The sequence below is a fragment of the Alligator sinensis genome, unplaced genomic scaffold (assembly GCF_000455745.1).
Source record: "Alligator sinensis unplaced genomic scaffold, ASM45574v1 scaffold989_2, whole genome shotgun sequence".
NCBI classification, from domain to species: Eukaryota; Metazoa; Chordata; order Crocodylia; family Alligatoridae; genus Alligator; species Alligator sinensis.
Window position 1 is genome coordinate 1,073,693 of NW_005842162.1, and position 18,410 is coordinate 1,092,102.

At 44.1% G+C, this 18,410-nt stretch overlaps 1 protein-coding gene across 1 annotated transcript in view; it reads right to left on the reverse strand.

Moving 5' to 3' along the window:
* MFHAS1 (malignant fibrous histiocytoma amplified sequence 1) overlaps positions 1–18,410 on the reverse strand; it is a gene marked incomplete at its 5' end in the record, with an annotated part of 75,697 nt that overhangs the window by 25,873 nt on the left and 31,414 nt on the right. The gene's annotated exons all lie outside the window — the stretch shown is intronic.

Sequence of the window (18,410 nt, forward strand, 5' to 3'; positions counted from 1 at the left end):
TGTCACAACCAAATTAAGTAGTGCCCATGTCACAAGCAAGTAAAACCATTCAAAACAGTTTTTTTTCTGCACTAGGTTAACTAAGGGTTAACAAATGATAATAACAGCTTTTTTTTTTGCTGCGCATGTCAAAAAGAAATGTATAACTGCGACACCAACATGAAATAGAACAGCCTTCTGTGCTGTACATAAATCATTATAATTGGTCAAAGAAAACAAGGAGTAACCCTGTAATAACACCCTAGCGAAGACCGCTAGATAATTGGCGATTCTAATTAAATTTATGACGTGGCGAAAAGCAATTGGCTATTATACAAATAAAACCCCAATACACTTCCGCAAAGAAGAAGGGGAGACCTCCGCGAACGTAACCTGGAGACCTCGGAACGTATGCGTCAGAGTAACTGACAATCTGATCACTTGTCAGTTCCCCGCGTCTCGACCCAATCTCAGACGTAAATCAACGACCTGCCGGCCCAACCATTTTTCTGCCTGACCATTTCTATCCGACAACTTATGCAGACCGACCTACGAACTCTAAGCTGTAACTAACCAAGTATTTCTAGCCTCCGTCTTTCACCACCTTGACGGCATGAGTAAATAATCTTGCTTCGCAACCGATAAGTGTCCGCCTAATTAATTCCACTCCAAGCGTCACAAGTACCCGCCTGACGGACCCTTAACTGCCCGGGTGGGAGTCAGGGAGAGCTGCTGGCCGGCTGCCCTGGGTCCCGACACTAAGAAAAGAGCGTACCTTAAAATCCTGTCCACAGTGGGTTAAACAATAAACAGGAAAATTTCTTAGTATTGTAAAAGCAACACACAATTACATTTGTGATTATTATTGTGAAACCTCTGGTGCCAGAATTGAGGTCAGTAAAACAGATGATTTGCATACAGCTCTTGTCCAAGATCAGATGAACTGTATCCTATTCTGGGTAAGGATCACATAACCACTACACAACTGCAAGAGCTAACACTTAACAGTATGGGGATATGCTAATTTTGTAGTAGCAGATAAACCAAGGCAAGGTTGCTGCCAGATATATAAGTCTTCCACCACCATTCAGTGGCTTAAAGACAGCCAGTTTAAAATCAACCTTCACCCTTTTCTCACACGCAGCTGGAACACCTCCCTAACCAACAGCTTCTGATGGATTTGACAGCAAGTGCATGCTGTACAGGGAACTTAACTCCCCTGCCACAGCATGAGAAGAGGGCAGAGAGGCAGGCAGCCATCAAGGCAGACTGAGCAAAGCAGGGGTTGCAATACAATTCTGCTGGGTTGGGATGCCCTCTTCTATCTTCAACTCAATGAAATACTCTGCAGCTGATGCAACGTGCATTAACTACATTGCATACACAAACCAATGTCACCCTCTGAAATGGCCTGAAAAATCCACCTCCTCACTGCCACTGGTTGCTCTGTCTAGCTCTGACCTTGCCTACAGACTGCCCCTTGCTCTGCCAAAATCTCCAGCAGTTTCCGGAGTGTCAAACGTGCTCTGGTGAGGTCCTAGAGCACATTTGACACTGGGCCTGATTGGTGGTCTCAGTCCTGGAACTGCACATATGCTCACACCTATAAGAATAGTAAGGTGCCCACAAGAATCTGAACCATACAGCTTGGGCTTGGAGGCTTGCACATAGGATGCTTGCCTGGATTTATGGAGTATCCAAAGCCCCAAATCAATGCGTCTGGGAGGGTGGATACTTCCCTGGCGGTAAAGCCACACAGACTTGATGACTGAATTCTGCTCAGTCGAATTTTGGAACTTGACTGTCGGGCTTTGCCCAATTGAATTCAGAACTGTTTTGGCCTTGATAAATATTTTTAAAAACCACAAAACCATGCTGCCTGTACAGCCTCCCCCCATTCCTGAAAAAAGCTCTCATTTGTATACCTCAGTATCTCTTCCCCTCCCACGAGCCTCCTTCTTCTGGCTTGCTTTGCACTGCTGCTACCCATACCACCATCTCCAATCCATTCAACTCTTCACCACCATAAGCATTGCCTACAACACAATGCAGCCCATTACATTCCCCTGTTCCAGTCCTGGTCCTTCCCTGTTGCCATCTCTGTTTGGAATCTCCATTTTCTGTATCTGAAGCAGACAGTGATCTGCAGAGAAGGCATCAATTCTCATTTCATTTATCTCTGCGTAGCTCTGTGCAGACCCAGGGCTCTAAGGAAATGCTAAACATACTCTAGCTCCTTAAGCCTCCTGCTGGCTATTGTTAACTCTCCATTCATAAATCACAGCCTCGCAAGCTTGGCTCCCAAGAGCCACAGCAACGAGAGAGAGATGCACAGGACAGCTCCAGTTCCAAGACTGCCCCTACAGCAAATGCTTGGCAGTGTCAATCCTTAGCACAGCTGTTCCTGGCTAAGGCAACAGATACTACCATGCTGGAGAGAGGTGCTGACATCACCACACCAGTGGGCAACCAAAAGTGCAAAGATCAGTCCAGCATATGGAAGTCTCTTGCGAGACTGCCACCAAATCCTGAGAAGCAATAAACAATTTATAAACCCCAGCTTTTTGTATTATCACTATGCATTTTCAAAGATGTTAACGGTTCCAAGAAGAGGTAGTCATCTAAAGCAGAAAGTCCTAATGAAACTGCCATCAAAAACACTCTTTTGTTTGTTTGTTTTTTCCATCCGTACAACTGGAAAAGAGATGGGAAGACGAGAATGAGCAACGTTTCTAGGTTTCCTCCTGCAAGTAAAAATGCTCAAGTTTTAGCATTCTGATATGAAAAGGCTAGTTTTTCAACCTCACGCTCACCAAATATTGATTGTAATCATTAAAAGTGGGCAACAGTCTTCAACTTGGTAAAACCTATCAAAGTGTGAGAAGTAACTGAAAGCAATTTCCTGGCCATACATACTATTTCACTGTCATTACCACCCATAACCTCAAGTTTCCCTCCTCCAGCATCTTGCACAGGAGCTACCTTCACCACTTAGCTGTAAACCCAGGTTACAGTGTTGTGCATCATGGCTTTGGACCTAATGCCACATACCATCAGAAAAATCTATCAGCATCTGACGGGCTGATCTCTGAATAAATCATCCGCATGTATGCAAGCAGCTGCCAGATGTAATTGGAACACATTCTGTAGCAGGATTAAAGGGCTTCTGTGTAAAGCTTACTCGGTGCTTTTAAAGACCTTCGTGGGAAGGGGCCAAAGTATTTTCAGAAGAAGGGGCAGTAAAGGCGAGGTGGTGGTATCTCTCACCGTGTCTATTTCTACTCTGCGTTGCTCCAATCTTAGGTTTCATTACAGCAAGGATCACGGTAGACTGACATGCAAATTACTGCTCTAGAGATTTCCTTCCCAGCCACTTTCCTACATGGTAAGTAGACTTATTCTTAGAAGTGCTACGCAGCAAAATTCCTTCTGTCCTGGTGGGTGCCCATGGATTTTTAATACGAACTTCACAGGGTTGTCAGGGTCCCATGCACAAAAAAGTCCAATCTATTTAAGAAAGCCAAAGATTTTTGCTCTTTCTCCAATTTTTTTTTATTACTCCCTTGGGACCCCACACTTGGCTGTGAACAGTACTTAATACTGAACTAGGATTTCCTCTTCAATGAGAAGAAATCAGTTTAGTAAAATTTCAGATGTTACTGTATAGGTAAAATGTGACTTGTATTTGAAGCCAGCTTTATGGGCAAGAGAAGAAAAAGGACTGGGAGAGTGGGAGGGTGGGGAGAAGAAAAAGAAAGCCATGTCAACATTTACAATCAGCAGGCAAGTCCTTCCTCCTCAAGTCTTAAGACTCTCATCAAACTGGGCCCTATATGAATCTTTTCAGTCAAAACACCTGACAAATGAGGTAGCAATACACTTAGCTTATTAGAACCAAACTGTTCCTGTATGCCTATGGCACACCATTGTGCCCCATGGCGATTAGGCCACATCAGCCACCAAATTCTGTTAACAAGTGAAGGCTGCTGATAAACTACTATACACTGGAATTCCCTTTTGTGCTCAATCCACAGCTTTCCAAGCACAGCATTATTTTATGGGCTATAAAACAGTGATTCTCAACCTTTTGGGACTTGAGGCACCCTTCCCTAACTTTTGTGAATTGAAGTGGCACCCAATTCCAAAAACTAATTTACAACTAATAAACCTATTTATATATTACAGTGCTTACCTCCTTACACATGGGGTGGGTGGTAGGGGATCATTCAGGCTGGGACCAGCCTGATCCTAGCTTATCTACTTATTTCCTCACACCTCACTTATGTCCTCACACCTAGTGGCACCATTTAAAGGAACTGGTGGTACCCCTGGGTACCCTGGTTGAGAATCACTGATATCAAGTATTTGCAAAAACTGCATGGCTGTGCCCACGATCTCCCTGCAACCCAGGCTCCTTCTTTCACAACCTGGCATCTGCTGTGCACCACAGCAAAAGGCATGCTGGACTATGAATGAGAGCAGGAGCCAAGTCTCCAGGGTTGGGCAGCATGCTATGGGAATTCAGAGAGTTTTAAACTACCAGTATGGGGACTGCCACTCTCAGCTCCGAGGAGTACTTCTAAACTACCTTCAACAACACTTCCAGCAAGCCTCTGAAGGAAGTCAAACTTGAACTAGTTCTCAGTTCACAATATGCATGGAAAGCTGAACAAAGTGCTTTGGAGAATATGAGAAAAGGAGAGCTAGCTGGCAAAAATAATAGCTGTATGTATTCTTTTGTTTCTAGAAAAGGTGACTTTCAAACATTCTTTATCCCCACATGCATAGGCATTAATAGAAATCAGAGTGAGGACCAGGAGCAGGACACAGCCTCATGGCAGAACACCTATAACCTTGTGAAAATGCACACTGCCTGAGATAAAAACCAAAAAGATTCATCTGTAAGTAGGGCAAATCTCCCCCTGGCCAAAAAGCCCCGTCTTGCGCTTTGACACAAAGTAGTTCAAGCAGCCTATCACCAAGAAAAGCCAGCAGCTGCTGAAATTAAACAGAAATGATTGCTATATTCAGTCCCAGAGTTAGCGATGTGCACAGCATGATGAAAACAAACCAGCAGAGTCAAGTAAAGCCTTCCACTTCAGAGACCTGCTTGCCTCCTCCAGCTCCTATGCAGCTAGCAGGATCATGCATAATGTATGAGCTGAAACCTCACATAATGAGCTGGTCACCCTGTTCTACTTTAAGGTGAATGTGAGACAAAAAGAAAAAAATTTGTAGAAATAATCTCAACATTTGAGGGGAGGAAGAAATAGCATCTGAAAAGATTATATGGTTTGAAAAGGTACAGGGGAGCAACTTAGATATGTGCTTTTCAGACATATTCACAAATATACTTACTGCCTACATGCGCCCTGCCCAAGTAGAGTATCTGCATCTATTAGACATGCACAAAAGTGTCTTGGATGGCCAGAGCCGACTCGAGGTGATTTAGAAATTGCTCATTCGTTAGGGCGGGCTGGTGAATGGAGAGGCAGACAAGGTTTAATGGTTGCAAAAACGTTTACTTACGCCGCTCGTAGTTGCAACACAGATGGTCCGGTCGTCTGAACAACTATGTGAGTTGTTCCAGCTGGCGAGGCCCAAGCCAGTTAATCCGTCCGCAAATCAAGCCGGCGGGAAAAGGGTACGTCTGGGATTGCGCTCGGCGACGGGAAGAAAGATCGATAGGTGATCAGTCTATCGATCAGCTAGCCGCAAGTCAGATCTCTTTAGAGGCACTCTGCAGCGTGCTCAAAGTTCTTCGACTTGGGCGGAAGTCGCACGAAATTTTAAACAGCTAGCTAGCCAATTACTAGCCGCTATGTGTGAATAATTTAGAACTAGCCAATAGCGGGACACAAATTTGCATTCGAATAGAGGGAACTCTTTGCACCGAGGTTCCTCTGCTGCAACAAAAACCCTCGCTGTGCAAGAGGCTCTCATGTGGCAAGAAAATTCCATCATGCCAAGGCACCAAAATCACTGGGTTATGACAAAAAGCTATACAAAATAGGTCTGCTATTTCTGCCTCTACCTTCAGAACAGAAATCCATAAACAGTACTGTAATCAAAGGTTGCACATTTAGCAGACTTACTGCTACTTTAAAATAAAACAGAAATTCAGTTAATTTCATGCACGTTTTAAGCATATTCTGCTGTCATGTGTGTGACAAGTCCTATAGCTTTTCTGTACACCAACACCACACTTGCACACAAGGTACTTACTGCACAGTTGGTAATGAGAGCAGTGTCATTAGACAAGCTAATTTAGTAATGGCATTTTAATACACTATAGTTACTATAGCACAAATACAATTCAATTTGGGCTAACTGCTTAACAATTATACTTGACACATTTTTCCTCTTTCCAATTTGGAAAGTCAAAGATGGTAGCCATTCCACAAATTTGTGAAAAAATCAGGTTTTCACAAGCTCTTTAAAATGAGTGCATTGCTTATTCGTTCTCCTCCACTGTCTAATCCCCTCCCCACCCCCATCTCTCTCTTTCTCCCATTTCCCATATCCATAACAGCCAATTTCATTCATATTACCTAGAATTCCCTCTGGTGTTTATTAAACTGTATCAAAGGTACTTGAATAGAAAGTGCTCTGCCAGATCTTTCTGTGCCTCATTCACCCTGCCTACAAGAGTGGAGAGAATAATAACCCTTTCTTTGTCCGACTTACTGGTTTGTCTTGTTCATTTAGTCCCCAATCCTGCAAACACGTGCACACAGAAAAAATCACACCGATCAAAACAAAGGGGCTGCTGGTTGCTCAGAAATGCAGGTCAGAGTTATTTGAGCCTACCCATGCAGTCTTGGAGCCCTCTTATTTTTAAAGGCTAAATTGTCTGAAATTCTAGACACTTGCTGAAGGAACAACAAATAACTACATCTCACTATAATATTTAAGGAGAGAATTTTTGAATACTGCTGTGTTTGTGCTGGATGCATCATTCATCTATTTAGTAGTTACAGGTTCAATTCTACACCACCTGCTGAAAGCCTAACCAGATTTAGGAATCTAACATGTGATACTATTTTATCCTGATCAGGTCCCTGAGGAAAAAATGAATGCACCTACTTTTGTAAAGCAATATGATCTAAGTTAAATCACAAAAAATGTAGCAAGGAGGTTGAAGACCCATCCATCTTTTGCTTCAACTAATTTTCACAGCCTGGAGCATAATAGAGTAGGATCACACTTATGCTAAATCCACTTAAATGCCTAGTAGGTGGAAAAGGATCTCGCCCTATGTATCTGAGCACAAACCCAATTTTTCCACCAACTTCAAGATAAGATGTAGAGTTAATTCTCCCTTCAAAACAGATGCCTGGCTACTGTCCCACAGAAAGTCCCTTTGGATTATGCATCCCTTTCCCCCCCACACATACACACCTTTTTTGTTATTAAAATTATATGCTTAAAGCTGTATACTTATAAAATTGCAAGATTAACCAATAAAGGGTTATTAACCAATAAAAGAAGTGCCAGCACCGCATGAAATCAGTACTACATATAGAATATTTTGTACTTCCAAATACAATGATTTTGGTTCAAGGCTCTGAACAGAGATTACAATACAAAAAACAGCAAAAAAGGAAAGCCCCAACACTAACGCATTTGATTCTTGTGTTTCAGAGCACTGTTTCTTCTTGTAGCATAGGTCAATCCAAGGCTGAGACCTCCTAGAACAATTCTCACCCCCAGAGGAAACCTATGAATGAAGCAGGCCAATGAACCAACCTTCCTGTTGTTTGAAGGATGCACAACTGTTAGCTCACATGAGCAAACTGAAAAAAAATGTTTAAAACGCAGCATGACGCTTAGAACAATGGAAAAATCCTGTCCTGAGAATCCACAGCATAACGCGAACTCAATCCACATGCATAAGAACCTCAGCTAGCTGTCTGAACATTACACGCTTTGTAGCAAAGGACCAAATTGCAAAGCCCTTATAAGTAGGGTGACCACAAGGAAATAATCCAGGACATCCAGGACACTGTCCCTGTCCTCAAGTCAGTGGTGCTGATGTATGTACTGGCAGAGGCCGGTGGGCAGGGGCACAAATGCAGTCCAGTGGGGAGGCGGAGCTGCCTGCCGCTCTGCCTCTCCACTGGACTGTGCCCCATGCCCCTGTGATTCTGGGACTTCTGTTTAAATTTTCACCAATTGGCAGGGACTGGCCTACGAAATCCAGGAATGTCCCAGCCAAATGAGGATGTGTGGTCACTCTACTTATAAACAAACCCCTGACCACCTACAGGAGGTTTAAGTCTTAAACACAAACAAAAGAAGACTTAAAAAAATACTTCCTTTGACTAGCAAAATCTTGAATGCAGGTAACCAAGATTTGAAAGACTGCACATATCCTAGTTCTCATCTCCCAGATGCACTTCACCTACCCAAGCACAATGTCCATATTAACAAAAGCCATGGCTTGCCTGAAATGACATAAGATAGGGGTGTCAAACTCATCCTGTGCTCCAAGCCCCATGCCAGATCGACAGGGCAAGCAGCAGAGGGGCAACAAATGCAGAAACAATGTGAATAATTGCGAGTCAAGCACCTGCGGGGTGAGTGGGGCTCTGTTGCCACAGGTTTATCCCCTTGCTGCCAACAATCATGTCTAACAGGGGGACAGGGCCCTAGAGTCCGCAGCAGGCTCTGCCCCCACTAGCTCCACCCGCAAATATCCTGCCCTGCCAGGAACCCTGCAAGCCAGATGGAGCAGCACTGCAGATCAAAGCTGGCCCATGGACTGTACATTTGACACCTCTGATGTAAGGGCTTTGCTGTCACTCCAATGCTACAAACTGCCTTAAGAAGAGAGGTCCACAGGCAAGGAACCCTTCCTGGTGTCTGTTTCCAAAGCTACAGCTCCTTCTCCACGAGGGTCCAGAATGTATCGTTAGGTAGGAAATAAAGCAAGACAAGATCCCTGGTTTGATTTCTTATTCCCTTTTCAATCCATTACAGCAGGACCTTGCAGTGCCAGAGCAGCTGTGACCACTAGCAGTGAGTCCCTGCAGTGCAACGATTACTCCCGTACTTTCCCCACCTCAGTTATGCTGCTGCACATTCAAGCCATGAGGCAGCCTATTACAGCCCTGCCCAAGGGGAGGGTTAACTACAGGACCAAGGCCAACCAGCAACTGTTCCAGCCCTAATGGTGGCAAACTGCAAGCTTCACTATTTTACTGGCAACCATCAGGATGTGATCTTTCCTTTTTTCTGTGGAGGCAGGAGAGAGTGCAGCAAGACAGCCAACCACATTGACTTTCTTTCTCCTCCTCCAGGCCAGTCCAGGAAAGCAGAAATGGTGTTCACTCTCAGCAGCCAGCACAGCCAGTAGCAGCCTAAAAGCTGGAATATGGACAGAGCAGGAGCCAGCAGCAGGACAGATAAGCATTAAGGGGCCCATGAGCAAGCAGCATCTACTGTGCCCACAAGCAGGAAGGCAGGGCTAAACTCTGCTCCACCAGAATTACAGACCAATATTAAGAGTTACTTAAGACAGAGAAGGACTAGAAGGAGCCTCCGACTCTCCACTGGAGTGCATCTGAGGGCAAGGTTTAAAAACTAGCGCCCTGATTTTTTGTCAGCAGATATGCCATTGAATCACAGGCATCTGCACTCCTGCTCTCACCATGTCAACAGCCTGACTTTTTAGCCATATCTGAGCACTATTTTGGAACCTGGGGGAGAGAAGTTGGCAGGACCAAGCAGTCAAGTGCTGCAGCCCTCACTAGAAGGATCAAAGTACAAGTAACAAGCTACCAAGTAACTAAAAAGCAGCAACACGTGGTGACCTCAGCCAACAGGGTCAGTTGTTCTATTTGCCATTTTTCTTCTCGATTAAAATTTAAACCTCAATAGCAAAAAAAAAGACATGGAATTAACCAAAACTGATCTATAGACTGGGAAATCTCTCTCACAAAACTGAAGTTCTGAAGTTATGTCCATTTCATAAGTGCCCGTACAGATACATGTTTTTTGTTTTTTTCCTGACATTTTCCAAACTGCATCTTTTACAGGAATTTATATTGGAGAGAATTTTGGCTCAAGAAACTCAGTCCTTTGTACAGGCATGCTTCTCAGAAACAAAAATGAGGACAAATTCATAACAAATAGATAATTATAGCAATCATGTCAACAGTTTTTCATAAAAAGGCCATTTTTAAACAAAGATTTCAGTGGAAAAAAAATATTCAACCTTTTCTATTATCAACCGCTATTATATTTACTTTCAGACATCTCCGTGTTCTTTGTCCCTACATTCAAGCACTACACATAGTTACCAGTACTTGCACAACAATGTTCAACCTGCTGCCTTGCCAGTGAACATGACATGGACAAGCAGACACAGCATGTCTCATACAGGTGCTCAAGGCTTATGGCCCTAGTGTGCACATGCACACACGCACACGCACACATACTTGCTCTTCAGGCACTGAATGATGGCTTCACAGTGCCTACCACAGAAATGCATGCAACCTATATATAAATATTTCCCTTTGCAGTCTGCATAGCAAAGGTGCAGCTATTAAATCATGACTGTGGCTTACTCAAGAGCACAGGAACTCAAAACTGGCCATCTCTGAAAACAAGTAAAAATCCTCCGCAAACAAGAGCAGACAAGTCAAATCCCAGCCTGAAAGAACAGACTTCTCTATTTAATACCTCCACATTTTAATAATGGCATCACTCATTTATTTCAACCATTTGTGATTATATCTTGTTCCCCTGGCCCTACCCTACCACCCGTACACTGCAGGCCTGATTGCTAATGGAGTTAGATTTCTAAATCACATCTGACGTTCAAACTTCTGACAGGTTTACTTCATAGCTCTCTAATTCCAACCTGGCCAGGACTTCAGATACTTTGTTTGATACAAGACTGCCAGCATAATGCCAAGAGAGGCACTGCAACCTGAGCCCTCCCCAGCTGTGATGCCAGGTACACTCCTGAACAGTACTTTTCCAGACCTTCTGGAAAACTGTCGGAGACTTGGGGAACATCACTAAGGATTCTTTTGTATTGCCATAAAATGAGGTTGTCATAAGATGCAAGCCTGCAAATCCATTTCTTTCAAACCATAAGAAGCTACACACACTTGAAAGAGCACTGCTCTATCCAGGCCTAAGAAGGTAACATTCTTCCTGACACATCTCATCACTATTATTTAGCTGCATCCCATGCTAGAAGATTAAATCTAACTCTAAAAGGAAAAAAAAAAAAGAAAAAAAGAAAAGATAGACAGATGGATAAAAGAAAATAAGAAAATTATTAGTAACCACATCCAAATTTTCATAGTTTTTAATCAAGTGCTGACAAGCTTTGGGCCCCTTTCTAGTGAGCTGTATTACTGACTTCACACATATTGCTGACACGTCAATCCTCTGTTGGTTTCCCACTATTTATATACAGGAGAGGCTGCCATGATGCATAAAGTGCCTCCCATACCAAACAATTCTGGAACTTTTTCACCATGCTGTGCCGAGTTCCTGTTCCTATGATCAAAGACCTGATAATGAATGTCTTGCATTCATAAGCTAGTCTAACTTTATCCCAACTACATAGTTGGTCCAACAAAAGATATCACCCTAAGAATAGGGTTGCCAACTGTGTTTGAATCTATTCGGGGAGGTTTCATCACATGATGTAATGACATTAATGACATTACATCAGGAAGGCAAATGCACATTACTATTATATTTTAAAAAGCCACTGGAAAAATGTATAAATCAGATTCAACATTTAATATTTATTTTAATGAATGCCCTCATTTATATCCGGGGGACAGGGGGCGCAGTCTCCTGGAGATTTATCTCCAATTCCTGGAGACTCCAGGGCAATCCTGAAGGGTTGGCAACCCTAACTAAGAACTCCTTGCCACTGTCATAGTTTCTGGACCATCATGGCTATAACATCACTCTTAGGCTATCTGGAACTTTACACGTTTATTCAGATACCAAAAGGATCACCTTCTCTGTAGCACTGAAATGCAGGCCCCATTAGCAAGAGCAAGGGAATGCTATACAGCAGTCTAGGGCTGCTCAGCCTCTGGCTTGCAGGCTAAATGTGGACTGTCATCCAGCCTGCAGGACTCCCCATCCGTCTGGAAATTTGGCAACGGGAAAGTGGTGGCACCACTCCCCCACCGCCAAATTTCTAGACCCATGGGGAGCCCTAGGCCCTGCATGCTGGATCCAATACCCAATCCCAGTGTGCAGGGCCAGGTGGGAGTGGTGCCAGGCCACCAGGACTCAACCTTGGCATGCAAGAGCGGGTGATGCCAGGCCCCCAGGGCCCACGCCCAGCATGTAGAGGCTAGGAGGAGGTGGTGCTGCCCTCCCCGCCACCGACAGAACTGAGCATCACTGGTCTAGGGCAGGAGCAGAATAGCACCAGACCAAATAGGCAAAACTGCAATTATCCAAATTCTTGCAACACAGAGGACATCTAATGTCTTGCAACAGCCAACTGGCAGGTTATTGTTTTCTGAGAACTAGAATAATGATATTAATGCTATATTACACTGAAAACACCCCTGAGTTATGGTGAGATTGCAGCACCTTTAATGACACACCAGCACATACATGAAGCTCTCACTTGTCTGCAGCACACTGAGAGAGAGTAGAGCTAGACACTTTCCTCCTGCACACACCCTGAATAAGAGTACTGCAGAATGGGGCTGGGGCACTGCCCAGGCTACTGCTACCACCAGCCTTGGCCTCCCAGCAAAAGGAAGAGGAGAGCTTGTTCCCTCTTACACAGCAGAGCTGGGAGGCAGCAAGGACCTGCATGTTGGTGCTCAGAAGCACATGGGCCCAGTGGGCCAGGACTCCCCCAGGAGCCTCTGGCCATTCCAGGCCATGCTGTTGCATCTTCACATGCAGCCTGACCTCAGCTATTACCACATTCAAGCAAAGCAGAAGCTAAGCTGTGTTCAGTGGGGCATTTCCCACATGCAGACTTTCAGGGAAGCCTAAATGCCAGCATTTAACACATTAGTTCAAACATTCTTCAACAACCTTGCTGGGGTCATTTCCTGCCCAAGGGGGGGGGGGGGGGGGGGGGCACCCGCAGGCCCTTCCAGCCCCTAACATCTATGAAATTATGAAACTTTCTTTTTAAAGCTGAGATCCCCTTCTCCATGCACATTACTGATCCTTCCCAGACTCCCTTCTACCAACACTTATTCCTCTTGTGGAGGCTGGTGTGTGTAGCACAGGCTGCTGGCTATTTGAATTTAAGGCCTTTCCATTCTTGCTAAGAGTTACACATCTTCCCCATTTTCCATGGACTGCAAAGATAATAGCTCTGGCCTTGGAATAATTCTCTCTCTCTGCACACCCCCCACCCCCCATTATACTTCACTCATCAATGCTTAACCCTTTCCTCAGCACTATAAACAGTTTTTCCAAGTCTCCTGAGCTACAAGAGAATACAAACTTTATAAGAAAACCCCCAAAAGAAATTGTATCTGCATAGTTGAGCATCTTCGTTACAGTACATAGGGACATTCCAATTGTACAGTTCTATGGAAATTTAAAATACATATTAGAGTCAACTTCTGGGAAGTGGTATAAAAAGTATGAGCTGTTATAGCCACTAATTTTCATGAACAAATTTCAATGAGTGACCTTTCAGTGAAAGTTATTGGGTGAATTGTTTCCAAAGCACATACAGAAAATTTTATTATTGCAAGCATTTACTCGTAATATATAGTTTTCTAAAACATACTACAAAAATGCTGCTTTCTTTTATTAAGTATTACAAAAGCCTTCCACTGTTCATTAGCATTCAAGTTATAATGAACCATACTTTTACACTGGTACCAGTTCACTTTTCTTCAGGGGCTGGTAGGACAAGAACAGAAATTCCTCTTTATCTTCCAACAATGAAAACAAGAGAAGACAAAAAAAGGCCTTTTGCTTCTCACCATATGTAAATTTAGATGCACAACTCTCAATGACAGGCAATTCGACAGGAACACACACAAGAAATATAATCTGTCTTTACGACAACATTAAATTTCAAATATAATTTGAGGCTTGCACTGAGCTGTTTTTGGATAGTGGCAAAAGTAACTTAAAAATAAATAAATAATTGCTGGTGGTCTCCAAATCCTAATTAAAACTCTTTCAGCCAGTGGTGCTGCTCCCGAGGCCTCCCCTACCCAATAATCTTAATTTCAACTCAGTTTGGTCTGAAAACACAAAAGGAATCAGATATTCTGGAGTGTAACCCAAACAATATCTGCCTTCCTCCATTAAGATAGCTATAAAGGGAGAGATACAGAAAACACACTTTCCCTCTGCATCATGGTATCAACTGAAATCATACCAGTCTGAGCTGCATCTCTCAAAGTGTACTGATGCATTCTTAATTCTTTTTATATTTTTAATAATCCAAATGCAGCTAGCAGAGCTGCCAGTAAGTTAACTTTCCTATAAAAAGCAGCAAAAAACCCTTTTACAGCTTTCATGAAATATTAACCATTAAGAGCATTTATGCACTGTTTCTAGGTAACACTGCAGTTTCAACAATTCACTCTCCATCAGTGTATGGCACACAAGGGTTTGTGATGGTCCCTAATCAGGTTGGGCAGAAGAATAAAGACTACACACCCTTCCCTCTGGCCCCAGCCAAAAGGAGCATTAAAACCTACAAAACCCGACAAAGGAACATATGAAGGGAAACAGGTAAGAGATACATAGTTTGCTTTGTAAAGCTCTTTCTTGCACTTAAAAAAACCCCCAACAACCCCCCCCCCACAAACAACCCAAAAGGGGGCAGGACATAGGGGGGCAAATGGATTATTATAATGAAAGCCTTATGATTCTTAACATAGCACATAATAAGTAATGTCCAACTCTTGTCAGTCGAGCCTCACCATTTGCAAGCACAATTCTGTCTACTGCACACTACTGTGTTTACTCAAATCTAAGATGACCCTGAATTTAAGACAACCCCCCAATAATTAGATTCTATACAGGGAAATTTTATAAATTCGTTATAATTTTCCAGGAATAGAATCCAATTAATTAGAGGGCTGTCTTAAATTTACCCTCCCACTGCTATAGCAGAGAAAGCAGTAACTTTCAGGTCCCCTTGCCCTCTACCCCCCCACGTCTTTGCCCTGCAGCCTTCCTACCCTGTACCCCCTACCCCCAACTCCCCACAGTCTGTCACCCCAGCCCACTTCCCACAATCTCTGCAAATGCAGAAGAGGGAAGAACAGTGCTGTGGGTCTGACCTGGCCCTGACCCAGGCTCAGAGCCAGAGCCAGAGCCACAGCAGCTGCCTCTCCCCACACCTTCCCTGCCTCCCCCCATCCCTTTTTCCACACTTTGTTTGAGAACCTAAGATGAGGGGCTTTTTTCTCCACGCTGACTAGGAAAAAAACCTCATCTTAGACTCGAGTAAACACAGTACTTGCCCATTTAAATAACCTACTAGCCACAGAAATCAGAATAGACCACCTGCCCAAAAAGGCTAGTGGCAGAAATTACACATAAATTGGTGCAAGTAATCAAAAACAGGTTCAAATCTGTAACACAACAGAAGTTCAGTGCACATAAACTGCTTTCAAAATGGCTGAAACTGGTTTAAGATAAACCTGGATGGATGAAGCATTAGACCTGACTGATTTAGGTTAAATCAGTTTATTGAATTTCTTGTCCCAGATCCCCTCCAGATTCAAGTTACCTCACAATCCCCCAACATCCCAGGATGCTTTGCACCTCTCCTGTAACCACTCCCCCCACCCCCCAAATGAGTGGGTGGGTAGTCTTGGCCCAAGCTGTCTGCTCCAGCTGAGCAGGGAGGGCTCGCTCTAGCCCCACCCTGAGCTTCTGGCCTGGGCCACTGCAGGCACATGGCTGCATTTCCAGACTCAAAAAGTGAATGTTTGTTCACTTGCTTTATCAGCTCAATCTACCTGTGAAGATTGAATCAATTCAGCCTCAGGCTTTTTGACTGTCTGTACTTAGAGGAAGGAATGGAAGGCATTAGTAACCCCCCCCCAGCTAATGCTAGCGATGGGCAGGTGAGAGGAGGAAGATTAATTGGTACCTTTTAACAATGGTTCGCTGCCTCTCACCACGTTCCCTCTTCACCGAACAAGCCCCTGTGGGAGCAGGCTCAGAGGCACACAATTCCCAAGGAGCCACTCAGTGCTTTACTCAAAATACAGGTCTGCACCTAGACTGGGGACAGGGTGTGTGCATCCAGCAACTTCTCCTGCTTCCTCCCCTTGGCTGATCAGTTTCTCTCATGCTGAAAATTCTTGACTCAGTGTCTTAAGTTGAGAAACCATGGGTTAAAGTTTCAAAGGCAAAATGTCATTCCCCAACAAGTATCAGCTGCAGCTCCTTTAGAAACCCAGAGTGTTTGGATAAAGATAGCCGATTGTTTGATTTTGAAATCTTTGTGACACATGACACACATCTCTTCCCTGGCCTGCAACTCTCCCTCCAGAGCCAGTCCTTCGCAGGCCACACAAGAAACTGCCTCTCCCTTCTGCAGAAATGCAGGAGTTCCATCTCCTTCATACAGCAGCTGGGAAGCACTTAACTGCTGTTTAGCATCCAGGCAGCCCAGGGAACAGAGCTAATATTCTGGGTCCAACAGGGCCAGCTTGGCCATTATTTTAAAGCTACTCACATGTGTTTCTACAGAAGTCAGAGAACTGTAAAGCTGTGCTGTTTAAACAAGGCACTTTCCCCCTGGCAGGGTGGCGGATGTAATTCCTTCCAGAATCATGCAATTCAGATGCTGTATGGCTAGCCTGTAAGCTACAAGGGTACTAGGCTCCCTTCCTCCCATGGCCTGGATAAGCTCACTGCACTTCTCCTGATTTGGGGCACTGCTTAATGCCCTAATTGGCTGCCTTCACACTTTTCTAGGCTAGCAAGACTGCATGCACTTTTTTGTATTCCTCTCAGCCCATAGGCAACACAGTGGGTCCAAAGGCTTATCCCTTCCTCTACCACAGGGGCGGGCAATTATTTTGGGCAGAGGGCCACTTACTGAGTTTTGGCAAGCCATTGAGGGCCACATGACAGGTAGCCCAGGGCAGATGACTATTAATTTTCTAAATTTTTTAGGGGCCCCGCAGGCCAGATAGAATGGCCTGGAAGGCCGCATTTTGCCCACCCCTGTTTTACCATCATGCAAAATATCCTTCCCCCTCCCAATGAGACTGGCTTCTGTAAAGCCTCTATCTGAATTTGGCCAAGAAGCAAGCCAGTGAGTGTTGGGTGAAGAGATGGGAGGGAGCGGGGAGGGCTACTGAATGGAGAACATGGGAAGGACACGCTCAGCTTCAGACTTGAGAGAAGTGGCAGGGAATTGGATGAGCAAAAAATCAGCAAAGCTGAAAGTCATGCAAATGTCCAGGGAGAAGGGACAGGCAGAAACACAAGGAAACATAGGAAAGAGAGGCAGAAGCACCAACAAGGGCAGCACAGAAAGCTGAACTTAGCTGTACCATTGTACCGATTGTGCAACATTGATACATTACAGTAAAATCCACACATGCTTTATATCTCAAAGTATATAAGTGCACCAAGCCCATTTGGGAGACCTGGCCAGAATGAAACAGAGGCACAGCAGGGTTGGGAAGGTTTGTCAAAGACTGTATTACAGGTTTTAATTTTCCAGGTACAGAAATTTTCCCTCCCTAAATCGTGGAATACTCTATAGGCTGCTCAGATGCTATGCAGGCTTCTGGTACCTGCCAGTCCAACCCCAAATGGGTCCCTGCCCCTGACATACTGTACTGTGTCACTGCACTGCAAAGCAATGAAAAATTGATTGAGTTCATTAACATTTCAGAGCCAGATTCATCTCAAGTATAATGGACTGCCAAGGCAGTTTTTAGCAAAGTCATAATCTACCAGGCTTGGTGAAAACCATCATCTTCAAAACAGAAATATACAGTAATAAAGAAATCTTGCCTAGGATATGTTCTTTGGTGATTACTTATTTTTTCCCATAACACCACATACCATGAACTAGCTTTCTCACTCTGCCAAGAGCAAAGCACCAGAACAGTGCAGTCTAAAAGGGAGGAGGGGGAAAGGAGGGGGGGTGCTACTGCATTCAAAATACACTGTCACACACCCACTCAAAAGCAAAGCATGGGCTAACACAGCCTCCACCCAAATGCTGGATGATCCCACAAGCTACTAATTCACATACATACGCATTCTTACTACCCGTAAATCCAGTTGTCCCACTCAATAATCCCTGAGAAATGTAACTGTGCAGGTCTTAGTACAGTAGTTAAAATACAGGAGTATTTAGTCTTTCTGTCTGAGCACATGCTTGTGTGAAACACTGTCCCCTACAAAATGGTAGCATGTTCAAATCAGATCCTTAAGAATCAAGCTAGTTTAAATGGTTTGCCCAGATT